A 13,225-nucleotide genomic window follows, 5' to 3' on the forward strand; every position below is an offset into this window, starting at 1 on the left:
GTTAAATGACGTAAATAGTTTATGTGTACAGTGTTCACTCATTTCAATACTATGCAATTAAAATAGAACCGATCAACACAGATATAGCTAGTCCACTGAAGCGAATATTTCAAAATCAACATTCCCACAGATTATACACTAAGAGCGCTTGTCGAGTTGGCGACGACGACCTGTAAATGTTAACCAAATCACTCATGACTACAAATCACCGCCCGATCTGTCTTCTCTTGGTTTTAAAGAAAACAAGTGAGCCATTTGACTTGCTGAAGACAACAGCACTGTTGAAATTCAGCAGACGATGTAAAACGCCTCCTACATGCATGTGCAACAGGTACGTACATTATACACGCGGTTCTCATTGGCGCTGTGGAACTTTCCGCCTTTCACCGGACAGCCGCGTCACCTCAACAACTATCGCCCCATCGTCGTCTTGCCACGGCCTTCGACAGAACAGAAAATATCAATAACAATTTTCCAGACACAAATAGACGGCTCATAATCATCAGATAGTAAGAGCTACTAGTTTTCCCTCTTGAAATAGTGTTTGTTTGTCTGTTAGGATTAAGCACTTAAGATCTCATATTTTCCAAGACAGTGTATACCTCCGGAAATAAAATAGGTTAACCTTCACGAAAGTGAACAACAAATACACCGAATAGAAAACAAGCATCCCCAATACCTTAGATCGGATCAACGTCAGTAAAGATGATCAATTTTGGCATATCTAAAAATTAAAAAAAAACAAATGTAATATATTTTCCTCTCATATTATAAAAGAGATATCTCAAAGAGATAGTTCCGTAAATATAACTGTTATACAAGCACTAATAAAATAATTTATAGTAACAAAACATACTACACAGTAATTCAACAATAAAGCTACAACTGAGAAAACATGTCATACAGTCAAGGATTGCCACATATATTATGTATTCATCAAAAATAAATACGACTCATTTCTGTTATTACTACGTACATAGTTCAATAAAAGTTGAACCTAAATTCGTTCTTCGAAATGTTTTACTTTATTGTAATATACAACATTAGACTCTTAGTCTTAAAATATAAATGGCTGTAAACAGGAATTAGTAGGAGAAATCTACTAGTAGACTATTTTAAATTGGTCATTTTTTCTCACTCTGTTACTTTCTCTTCCTAGTACAGTTTTATAAACACACTTTCCTCGCCAGAAATTGTCTGCTTCTACTCTTTATTATTTTCACGTCATTCTTATTTCACTTTTATTCTTCGCTGTTATGTCTGTTATACAAACACTAATAAAATAATTTATGGTAACAAAACATACTACGCATCAATTCAACAATAAAGCTACAACTGAGAAAACATGTCATACAGTGTGTGTTATACAGTGTCATAAGTTACAGTGCTTTCCATTTAATGAAAACTCGTTAAAAGTAATCTCGAATCCAAAATCTTAATCTCCCTGGTTCCTGCAAAATGTTTGATGGAATTTTCAATTAGTTTTTCAACATCATTGACGTCAGACTATTATAAATTCTTAAGGTTTCCAAAGGGAATTTTGCTATGTTTTCATAATGTTCTCACTGTTATTACTTTATATAAATCCCTAATAAGAAGTAAATTGGAATATTGTTCTGTAATCTGAGATTCCATCCATATAGTAAAAAGCAGTAAAATGGAGATAATGTAGGCGTAACTGATATGCTCATATCATGTATTGAGTAGCACATGTTAGCGCCCACCTTATATTATTTTCAGAGAGTTTAATTTATTTTCGTTTCCTGGATGTAGGACCGTTTCACCTTATGATTTTACTTTTCATAAAATTGGGAGGTTTGCACATTTAAATGAATTTGATTTAGATAAATGTAATGATAGTTAATATGTAGTTTGAAAAATGTAACAACCTTTCAGTTTAGTAGAATACTATAGTGCAATTTATATTTTTTTAAACAAAATTATTTTTAGTATATAAATATTTTGAGTTCATTGATTTATTTATTGTTTATATTCATATAGTGCATATTAAGTCATGTTTAAACTAAAACTAGATAAGTGAACATTTAGTATCTGTTGAATTTACACTGTGTATAGTTAATATGAATGTTTGAGAAGCAATATATATCCTCTGTAGCTGTTGCTTAAGTTTTTATAATAAATAAATATACTACAAGCAATATGAGTATGTCTGGAAGTGAATTACCCCTTATAATAGATGATTGTAGGACTGTAGGTCCACGCCTAGTTTGACAAGGGTGGCTGACGTCACTTTTCTGCAGGGTAGGACAGTTAGTCCACGCCGACACCTGTGGACTAACTGTCCTACTTTTCAAAACTGACCTGGCCGTGCATTAGTATTTCTACCTGTACTTATTCTTTATTTTGGTCAGTGATGCTTCCACTACATTCGCACAGCGTACTGCTAAAGCAGCAAATATTAACAACAGTTTACTCAAGCTATCACATATGAAGTGGATTACTAATAGGGATTATATCTTAACGAATTCCATATAGCATTATATTACTATCTGATTAATCTGAGGCATTTTCCTAATGAATCATAAACATCTACAGTAAGTTTGTATTAGTTATTCCTTATATTGGACCATCGTTTGTATAATACTGTATATACCAGTAGACACTATAATCGTTACAGACATTCTTAAGTTAGAAATGGCGTAACTAACCTGACTTTATTTTATGTATATAATTTCGTTTCATTCTTTTTGCAGCTGTCTTATGTAGTGTACTGAAAATTATTTAGCAGATATAGAGTTTAGATCTCGAAACATCCATTCAAGTGCTGCAGTGTGAGTACGACGATCCCTTATCAACCCCTCGTCAAAAAACCCCGTGAGTCGGACAGTGGGTCCCAGGCCGGGACCGTGGACCTACTGTCCACCCCTTAAGAAGTAGGTAAGATATGCTTCCGGCAGTTTTATGACGTGGACCTACAGTCCGTTTACCATAATAGATAGGGTTTCTCCTCAGATTGAAGGCCCAGAATATGTAATACCTGGCTCTGAAAATGACAACAATAAAACTTAATTATACAACACAATTAGCGAGCTCGAGTGATGACACAATGTCCTCTCTAATTGTGTCGTATACAAGATGGCTGCCGGACTTGTCCCTGCATGCAGCCACCAGACTAGTACAGGAATCTTGCTTTATCCTACTGAAGGTAGAGGTTAAAGCAATAGGTTAAGGTCATGAAGATCATACTGTTTGAACTACGAAATCCAGCCCATAGCGAATGAATAAAAGTGCAGGCCACACATGACGATTATTATACAGCGTGGTAATGGGAGACCCGCATACAGCAGCTAGTATCTTTTATTTCAGTTATTATCTGCGTACTTAACGAAAACTAAAACCATATTTTACATTTATAATTTATGTCACAAATTATAACATATCGCACCTAGAACACGTCTTGTAGTATTGAGCTATGTGCATAGACCTGAAATAAATCGAAAAGTGCTATAAAACCAGCATAGTAGTAATAAATGCACTTTATTCCAAAATTCAAAGACGAGTCATATATTATAACGGTTAAACGCATCCCAATTTCACTCCTTCATTACTGACTCTGAAATCATAGATGTACTTCGTCAGAGCGAAGTGATAACTAGAAAAAATAATAATTTTAGCCTAATCTCTATTATCTGCTCGCTGATTTTGTGAGTTTAACTATAACGATTATAACAATGTTATCTCAATATTAAAATGTTTTTAATGATTAAACATCCTTTAGTTGGAATGGTAGTTCGGATACATGGCAAGTACAGTATTATCGTAAAAGGGGGAAATCCGCTCCCTAAATAAGTGATTTCATCCTAAATAGGCAGATGGCCGTTTGAAAAAGCGTTATTTCTATTACAAAATTCTACCATGTATGCCATAATATCCTTCCAAAGACGTGTGAATGTTCAGATTGTCCAGGGGCTAAATACATTTCACCATTCACTAACCAAACGAACTGAGCACGATGTGGTTACGGCGGCTGACGTGGACCATTGATGGCTGTGGCTTCGATGACCGTTAGCGCCGCGTCGTAAATTTACGCCAACAAGGCACGAAGGATAACGGAGGAAGCAGTGTGTGGTGGCCGTGGCCGCGGCGCGTCCTTACACTCTGCAGGACAGTCTCCACTCTCTAGAGGCCGGCGAGTTTAAGCACTTCTACGATACAATAATTGTCGAATACACCGAAACCACAAGCTATAACATCGTTGTAAAACATTTAAAAAATGGTATATTTAGTTAGCAATATACATTTAATTTACCTTAAATTAATATATCTACTGTAATTGCAAGCACAATTACATTGCGGGGTAAGAGAGTTTGTCATTAATTGTAGTCTACTTTTTGTATGGAAATATCTCTACTTTGAATTTTTGAGGTTCTAGGCGTGGAACTTATTTTTCGATTTTTGTAACTATTTTGGGAAATGTTTACTTTACAATTTGCAAATAGAAAAATGGACGCCTTTTTTTAAACGAGGTAAAGCAAATGTTAACCTTAATACGAGCTCAAATGTGAGCTGTGACACGAATCACTGACAGGTCCCGGCGCGAGATACGATCCACGCTCGACCATCCAGGGATCGTAATCGTGGCCATACAAACCACGCACGTGAAAAAAAGGCAGATATTTAGACGATCGATAACGTTATTACGAGCTCATCCATTCGAGCTCACTATGTTCAGAGACTTTGCCAGCATTCCATGTTAGCTTGGGTTTATAGGTCTTCCTATGACTATCACTTGATGACCCTGAAATGTCTTTGGTTTTTCACATCAACCTTGTGGGTAGTGAAGGGTATGAATACGGTCAGGAACGGAATCTCCATCTTCACATCAACTTATTATGTTGCACTCAACACGTCGAACTTAGTACGTGGGCTACAAATCTGTCACCAGTCGTACTCATACGCCATTTATAACCGCCTCAATAAGCGTATTTCTTCACCTTTGTTGACAATAGGAAATTTGAGAAAAGTATTAATGTTTTTCACAGCTTTACAATTGTTTGCCACCATTTCTCTGTACTTCAATAAAGCACACGTCCTCCCTCTGTCACTGGTGCGAGCTTGGCTTTATTATGATCTGGAACTTTCCTTCACACGTTTCGGAAAAATCTGAAATATAGGGACTGTTATAACTTATGCGGGTAAATAGTTAGGGAATAGAAATTGTAGAGGTGAAACGAGACTTTATTCTAAAAAGTTATTAACTATTATTATTTCCGTCAAACTGTATAAAACGGGAATTTTTAAGTCTGAGTTACGCATATTTCTTTCCATTCTATACACAAATTATTTCAGAAATTTAAACAACATTAGAGATGAATTCTATTTTTAAACAGGCAATTCCACGCTATTACGTTTATGTTTAATTATGCTGATGTATAAATATATGTGACAAATATAAGACTTTAGTTGTGCTATATTTGTTAACTACGTCCTTGTCTCCTTGCGTAACTAACTATCTACAAGAGTCTACAGTAACAGCGCGTATCTTTCAGTTTATACCAACAGGGAGGTGTGTCTATAAGCGGCTATCTTCTTTCCACTCACATGGAAAACGATGTTAAAATTTAAATGAGTTTCTTCAAAATTGTATCCAAATGAGTTTCCGTTTTCATAATGTCATTTCCAGTTATTTAAAAAAATAAGCATGTCTAAATGAACGTCAATTATGAAGAACTGCACAAAAATTACAAACACATTTAGACGACACATCTTGCTTTCTTAGGGCAGACTACAAACGCATCATATTATGATCGTTAGCGTATTTTCTGATATATCAGTTGAAAATGTTTGGGAAAGTGCAGAACATGACGCCCCGTGAGTCATCACGTGTGTACCTGCACCTTGCCACATGCGGGTTATAGCAACCGCCGCGCCGTGAGCATGTGGGTCCGACACTGACAACTGATAACCAATCACCCCGCACGGTTCACCGAGCCATCCTGCGCCCAACTGGCGAGCAAGTTAATACAACACGATTATAAACTAAGAACATCCCGGGGGTAGAGAGATCGGCGACCTAGGTCCGTCCAAACGCTACATCCGAGCCGGTCACAGATTACACTCGGGGGAAATGAGCAAGCCGGATTGTATTCTATACGAACCACATGTCAGGAACATTCATTAGTTGTTAAACATCATTGGTTTTAACACAACTAAGCCAAAGGACAGAACAGCCTGGCGGCTGTGCCACGTAGTGTCAGCCAGTAGGACAGGTGTTCCGTCCAGGACAGGTGACTGGCAGGATGTCCAGGATGCTGCTCGATTTCCTGCAGCCACAACCTCAATGTACCAATATCGTGAATAGTCAAGAATATCTTTACTTTTCACCTCTTAAATTAACATCTACGGAGAGTTGTGACATACAGAAGAGACCACAAAATCATTCCAACTACTTGAATCATTTATTGCTTGAGATTACAACTTATTTCTTTGACAGTCATACAGTTGAAAACGTTAAAAACGTACTATCTAAATATAGCCTGGTTCAGACAAAATAAGCCCAAACACGACGTTACACGAGGGTTGAGATGAGGAGGTAGATCACAAAACAGGTAATTTTCACAACCTTTTCCGGCACTGAATAGGCGTCTATCTTTATTTTTGCCCAAGAAGATCTTAACAACTTTTTCGCCTTAATCTTTTGACATGAAACTAAAGGAGATATATCATCTTTAAAATAAATTTAACACACATACAAAACTTGTTTTGCTTTATGAGTTAAATACTAAAAATGCATACACTTTAAAAGGGAAACGAAAGAGAGTTTGGATGTGTTAATTATACGTTTAAAATGAGGCATCTCACATGCCGTACTCTGCAACCAAACTTATGAGCTTAAAACTGTTTGAGGTTTAACATTAATACATTGTTATGTAGTAAAACTCAAGGTCCTTTCACTACAGCCAGCTCTAAACGATAAGGTTAGTGTGAAAGTTATCAGTAGTTATACAATACATACTGGCATTGGTTCTTACTGTCGCTTGCACCTTCTGCCGACACCCTAAGTATTGCTAGTAATTTAAACATATTTCATAAGAAATTACAAAAAAAAGTTATTTCACTCTAGTTTATTTGTTTTTCACATTTTAATTTTAAAACTTATAAGTTACAAAACCAAGGACACTGAATGCCGCGAACAAGATTTAAGTATCCAAAACAATACAAAGAACTGCCCATTTTGCCCATCGCATTATGGGCAAAAGGCTGGTCCAAGCTCGCTGGCAGCAGATAGTACAGGTTCAGAATCCAGTAGATAATAACATTCTGATGACGCTGAAGGGCTTTCAATTTAGCAGATACATCGGCACAAATAGGGCTAGTTCTGTACATTTGCGTTTTGAATGCGCTGTATTCCCGAGACAGATTCTGAGACGATGATGTCCTGAGACGTCTTTGGTAGCACTCTTCGGGGGTTTTCCTTAATCATGAAGACTATGTCAATATCGAAATGCAAGTAAACCTGATGCTGACATCAAACTTGAAGTGGAGTATCCTCGAACTAAATTATCCTACAAGAGCGTCAAAGCGCGGTTAATTTTAACGTAAACCGCAATTCTTTTATTGATTAATATTGACGTGAATATTTTAGATCCACAGCATAATGATTTTATAACCGAATACCCAGTGTTTCATAGTATTCCGGCGGTAATGAAATGTTATTATGATCTAAGGTCCCTTAGGGAGTTACGGCAAAATGGAAAACCCTCATGGACAGTCTAGGCTGATTATAACTCGGGCCCCCGGAAAATATTTACTTAGTCCAACGGTCCTAGGCTTCATGAGATTTGTTCAGGATTTCGACACGCACCGAAGGCAAACCTCACTACAGGGATGACCTTGAACGTACAGTGTGAGCCCACCTATACGCGGCGTGGCGGGGTCAATGGAAACCGAAACTACAAAACTAGTTCCGAACGAGTCGAAGAGGCAGCCTGCTGCCCACCAACACAACACCGACCGCACAACACATGGCTTCCTACTATCACAATAATAAATTATCCACGTTCTTGTTCAGCCACTGAGACTCTCACATAAATCCCATTGTTCAATGTGGCGTTCTTCGAGACACTCTGTGACACTACGGTCAATACGAAATTACCATTGCATTCACTCAAATTCCATGAAGCACTCACGGTCTGTACAGGGTGTTCCTAAATCCCACTGGGAGAGTATCTTGGATAACAAAACAGAAATTGCCACATTTATACCGATAGCTGTATCCGGGCGAACTCAGTTGTCTTTAGGCAATATGCAATGTCTTTCTTACTGGATATTCGATTACTGTAGATTATAGCCTCTAGTACAACTTTATTCATTAATTATCCTGTACTTTTATCACATGATTCATTGCCTGTTTTAGCTGACTAGTTGTCTGTCTGTCTGACTTGTTTGCAGCTAATAGACAGACAGTATGAGCAACAAGCGTGAGGCAAAACCTGTTGACGCAACCTTTCCTGGGCGCCGGACACTGTGAAAACCGATTTCCAACATTTCCGGCTTACTTGTCTCATCAGGAAAAATACGCGCTGCTTCCTTTTAAACATTAGAAAAGCAAACTAGACCAATAATTTATACCAGAAGATACCAGAATTTATTCGTGAAGTAAGAATTAGAATACGAAAGCGTTATTATGGTAATTGTGCAGGTATATATATGTGAACAAAATGACAAAAGTAATCTGAATTCGGTAAAGGCCAATGCCTTATATGAGCTGAAAGCACCGATTAGAAACAATTTCAACTTTGAAGTCACGTTACTGAGTTTACAGACAGATAGACACCACCTGTTTGTTGACAGTTCATATACTGATGTAAGCGTCAACAAACATTTATGTTTATAAACACTAAAATAAAAGTTACAATGTTTCTGTTTAAATAAACGATTAATTTAGAATGTGCATTCTAACATGTATAATTTTTTTATATATGTGTAGTTTGCTGCTCCTCCAAAATAGTTTCAATCCCCAAATTCCATAGTCACAGCCAAGGTGATTTTTTAATTTCACCAACAGTTCCTCCAAAAAGACAAAAATCGTGCTTGAGTACCGACAAAAAGACTATATATTTAACATTACATTTGTAATAAACATCCGAAAAGGCTCAAATTGGACCAACAATTTGGAGGTTTGAGTATTTAGTGACCTTTACCAGCAAGTAAGCTAAAAACTAATAATTCGTTATTTATTAAATTATATCTGATCTACCATTCTCAAATAGTTAGAAATGAATTAGTGTTGTTTCTCACTTATGGTTCCATTACAATAAAATAAACTGTCTCAAGTACTTGAATTGTAAAAAATTATGTGACACTTTATAAAATATCGTACAAAAATAATTGTGAAAATAAACTGACATAAAAATAAACTAAAACTGAAAAACTCTAAGTTTAGTAAACTAGCCATTTTCCTGAATTGAGGCATAACAAAACTTATGGTGCTTCTAAAGGAAAGTTAATTAAACTCTATTTCTCACAAAAATTGTCAGTGGATCTCTGTTTATATTATTGAGGAATATAAAAGATATAGTCACATACTGTATCATGAATACTGCTCTTGATTGAACTGTGAAATTGGCGTGATTAAATAGCATACGAATTATATGGTTAATAGACTTGGAACAGACAATAGTACTACAGTTTTTATTAGTAGTTTATGTCTTGTTCGAACAATTAGTATGGTAAGTTAGATTGATTATATAAATAAAATTAAAAATAAATCTGTAGTTTATAATTATTGCTACGTACATATCACACATATGGCATAATTAGATACACTATAGGTCTATCTTATTTTGACTATTTTCCATACTTGCCCATTTACAAAAAGTTCTTTGGGTATAAAATAAATACCAAAATATTATTTAGCTCCCTTTGATTATTCAATTTGAGCAAATTGTTATAAATATGTCTGCAGAAATAATTTTGTTCTATACATTTTTTATATGAATTGTATTATATTTTACAATCGATTAACTGTATAAAAACCTAAATCGTGAATTAAAAAATTAAGTTGACATTATAATTGGGTAGAAAATTATTCAAAAGCTCGTAGATATAATTGATATTGCTATTAAAAATAAATACATCCTAGTTTGTTATAGAAATATTAGCAGGATTAATTTATTACGGATCCGATTTTTCAGCTAATACCAAGAGATATTATTGTAAACTGACAAGAACATTCAGGCCAGCATTTTAAAATTCAAATCACATATAGTTTGTAAGTTTGTGTGATGATAGTTGAAAAGGTATAATACACTATTATTTGTTCTCATGACAGAAAAACATGCAATTTCAATTATTACAGGTCTTATTTTGAAACGGAACTGGTCTGAAGGTCATGCAAAACCAGAGCCCACGTGATCCGACTTACCTTTAGGAAAACAACGAGATAATCCAACGTCTCGAATCGTCTTCAGCCGTCAAGCTAGTGTAAAACTATATTTATATCGTCCCTAGTGTAAAATACAATCCAATAAACACAACACATGCACAACACAAAACGAACTGTGACGAGAACGTAGGAAACGCGCGGGCTTGTCAGGGCAGTGAAAAGAAACTAACCTATCGCTGAAGGGAGACAGAAGTTAGAGGTTATGTTCAGGATGTTATAGTACACAACAATCGGTTGATTATCACAGACAAGACTGATTACGTTAACTGAACACGCACTGCACTTGTGTATACCGGCAGTAAAACTGTTGTTGCCTGCAGAGATTTAGCAAAAGAACGAAAAGATAGTTTTGTTGTGGTGATGCCTGCGTGGCTACGCGAACGTTCAATGCAACCAGGTAGAGGTAACGACTATCTCTCTCAGGTGGTCGAGTAGGTTCACCCCACCAGACTGTCCTATTCACCGAACTCACCTGGTGGGATAGAAAGTTACCGCTATAATATGTTTAGTGTAGGATGGCCCTGCAACTACTGGCCGAAAATAATACTGTTTTTCATTTATGTTTGGGTCTTGAGTTAGTTTATGGAAATTATAATCTTTTTTTAGTGCGTTATATTTTTCGTTAGGAGATGTGTTAGTATTTTCATTTTAAATTGTGAATACTATTGTTAAATAGAAATTATTATATTTCTAAGCAGGTTTGTTTATCAAATAAAAAATGTATTAAACTATGTCCATCCAAAATTGAGCATTTTCATAACAATAAATAACTGAATTAAGAAAAATATTTAATTAAGAATAATTTTGGAATTTATTTATTGTAGTCAGGAGTTACTTTACTCTACTACTGTACTTGGAGATTCTTTAAAAAAAGTTCTACTCCTTCTAAATTCTTCAAACTTTCAAAAACATAACTTTAATAAATACTAGTCTAGATTAATACTATTTGGTGATCGTTTGCTCCAAACATTACACCAGTAGTAGGCTAAACTCGATTTGGCGCCCCTCCCCCTCCTTCAAATGAGAAGGAGCAGATTAAACGACCTTACACGCATGCTAACGTTTTCAATCCAGTTTTGAAACATAGATTAAATGTTTCGATGATATATTTATATTACATGATAAGCACACGTATTTTAATGTACAATTAGAAAAAAAAACATAGTGAACATATTTTTTCTTTAGTTTAGTTGTTGGGTATCAAGGATACTCAAGGATAAGAACGTCTAGATACCATAATACGTTACATGGCAACGTAAATTGGATTTTTTCTCAATATCATTCCTTAGCTGATAAATATGTAATTTTATTAGGCTATTAGACTAATTAAAAACAACTTTATTTGACTTCGATATCAGTAAATAACCAATCAAAATAAGAATACAACATTAACTGAATCTAATCTGTTATTTTCAAGAAAGATCATTATATTATACAAGAATTAAGTTTATAATATAAACATGTTTTTTAACTACGGTACACATTTAGTTTAGATGTAGAGTTTATTTTACTCAAAGATAAGAACGTCTAGATAAATTCAATAATACGTTACATGTTCACAAATTAATGTTATTTAGTCTAAATACCATTCTAAATTTTATCTTTTACTAACAACAATGTAATGTTGTTAGACTATTAATTATACTTTATTTTACTTAGAAATCAGTTTATAACTAATCAAAATGAGAATACAAATTTAACTGAATCTAATCTAAGTTACTTGAAGAAAGATCATTCTATTATACAATAATTAAACATATTATCACAGATATAATATAAACATGTTTTGAAACAACACATTTTCCAATATTGTTTTCTGTAGAAAGCTTTGTCCTTGATTTTAATGAGATACAAAATTCCTTAATTTCCTCAAAGGAAATATCTGGGATGTACTTACTCAATTCGAAAGAGGCCTACATCTTGTCCTGGTTGGCACAGCGCAGGATATTGTAAATTCTTAATAAACTTAAATTGTAAATTCGTATTGCGTATTGTAAATTTGTATTGCATATTGTAAATTCACACAAACTGAGGTAATTAAAATACTCTCCCTGCTACAATTTGTGACAGCCATACTTAGGAACATTCTCAGCGATATCTCAAAGTTTTGGGAATAGTGATTTTAATTTCAGTTTTTCTTTTTTCTTTACATTAATTTGTTAAACTCATCAGAATGGTAAGTAATTTTTGCGTTACTCTCAAAGTTTGTCTGAGGCTTGATTGGGCGCACAATATACAGTTTGAGGCTATGACGAAAATCCCGACGAATGATTTACTTACAGTGTGAGGTAAAGGGAAGGATTGTGTATTGATTATTGAAATAAAGTGCCTTGTGCTAAAATCTTGAAAACCGAACTCTTATGCAGCTAAATTTATTGTTTTTATCAAAATAGTTTCTTTTGCAAATACACTGAATTTACTTGCGTTTATGTTTCCTTTATGTAATTGATAAATGTACTTAATTGTATACAGGAGCGAACCCAAATATCATTGGAGGAACTACCCGAGTTCCGGCTCTCCAGCCACGGGCGCCGCGCCGATTCCTCTATGAATGGTGTTGGTCTGTTAGGACGAGCATTAACGGTACGGGGTTGAAGCTGGGCTAATTATATGAAGTAAGTCATATAGTTTATTGTGTAAATAAATAATTTTTCTTGATTAACTAGCAGGCTAATCGTTTCATTTTTGTTGATTGCTGCTTCGCACGCAATTTTCAAAACCTACTGTAAGTCCTTATAGTAGGCTACTTTTAGTAAAAGTGCTTATGACGTAACATGGTGGAGTTGTATGGAATTGTTCAACGTAAGTAGGCATACA

At 35.1% G+C, this 13,225-nt stretch overlaps 1 protein-coding gene across 1 annotated transcript in view; it reads right to left on the bottom strand.

The window, feature by feature from the left end:
• The window catches only part of LOC124370219 (RNA-binding protein fusilli), a 181,204-nt gene extending 170,380 nt beyond the window's left edge, over positions 1-10,824 (bottom strand). The window contains exon 1 of the mRNA XM_046828513.1: positions 10,388-10,824. The gene's annotated coding sequence lies outside the window, so the exon portion shown is untranslated. The remainder of the gene's footprint in view (positions 1-10,387) is intronic.
• Between the last annotated feature and the right edge of the window lie 2,401 nt (positions 10,825-13,225).

Source organism: Homalodisca vitripennis, chromosome 1, assembly GCF_021130785.1.
Source record: "Homalodisca vitripennis isolate AUS2020 chromosome 1, UT_GWSS_2.1, whole genome shotgun sequence".
NCBI lineage: Eukaryota > Metazoa > Arthropoda > Insecta > Hemiptera > Cicadellidae > Homalodisca > Homalodisca vitripennis.